Below are 1,160 nucleotides of genomic sequence, written 5' to 3'. Positions count from 1 at the left end.
GTTCCTCTCCACTCTGTTTGTCTGTCCGTTTGTTCTAGCCTTACTTACCAGTGCGGCCTTAAAAACCATCGCAATTAGGCCAGCACCGCACAAAGGTTGTGGAATTAATGTCATTGCAAAACTCCTTAAATGTCTCTAACTTGGTTCTGCCCTGGGATTAGATGCTGGCCAACAATTCCATCTCCCTGACAGGAGATAGCTAAGTAAATAATGTAATACAAGTGGAGCCCCTAAGGAGAGGAAATTTCACACTAATATGATTTCCTTTACAGCTTTTACCTAAGGCAATGCTCTTGCTGACATTCAGGACACTAATTTCATTAATAATTGAGATCTAAATAGCCGTCTTAAACCAGGCTCAGGCAGTAACATCTTCAGCATTTGGGAATGGTCATTAGGACTCTCAAATTACAGAAAGCTAATGGGAACTTGGTATCGTCTAATAAAGAGCAAGCACAAACAATACAATGGAAAAGGTGCCTTTGGTTTATTCCCAAGCACTTTTAATTAACAGAAACATTGATTTTTTTTTTATAAATAGGAGTGTTTCTTCAAATTTTACTGACCCACCCCCCCCTTCCAATGATTGAACATAGAACTACTGAAGTTTAACATCATTCAAGAAACATTTTTTTGGACCAGGCACCAGGGATTCATGCCTGTAATCCTAGCTATTTGGGAGGCTGTGAATCTGAGGATTGTGATTCAAATTCAGACCAAGCAGGAAAATCTGTAAGACTCTTATCTCCAATTTAACGCCTCCCCCCCCTCCACACACAGGAGTAGACTTGTGGTTCAAATGGTAGAGTTTCAGCCTGGAGTGAAAAAGCTAAAGGACAGAGCTAGCCCTGAGATCAAGCCCCAGTACCAGCAAATACAAAACAAAAAGGGTTTTATTGTTTTCTGAGTAGGTACTGGTACTATCTTTATTACTAAGGCTAAATATGCATAATTCTGTGTAATAATTCTACCTTCCATAGGCGATTCTATAGGTCCTCTAGAAACAAAACCCGAATTTCATTCCATTTCCAACATCTGCCTGCTTTTTATTGTAAGTGGAATTGTGGAGGCACAGATTTGAGCTAAAACTTTTACAGAGCAAAATGAGGGTTGGGAGAAGCGCGTATTGGATTCTTATTCTCCTAATTACTCAGTTCCTT

This window comes from Dipodomys merriami, unplaced genomic scaffold (assembly GCF_024711535.1).
Source record: "Dipodomys merriami isolate MVZ:Mamm:240054 unplaced genomic scaffold, mDipMer1.0.p SCAF_29, whole genome shotgun sequence".
In the NCBI taxonomy this organism is placed as follows: Eukaryota; Metazoa; Chordata; class Mammalia; order Rodentia; family Heteromyidae; genus Dipodomys; species Dipodomys merriami.
Note: the sequence above shows the minus strand (reverse complement) of the source record.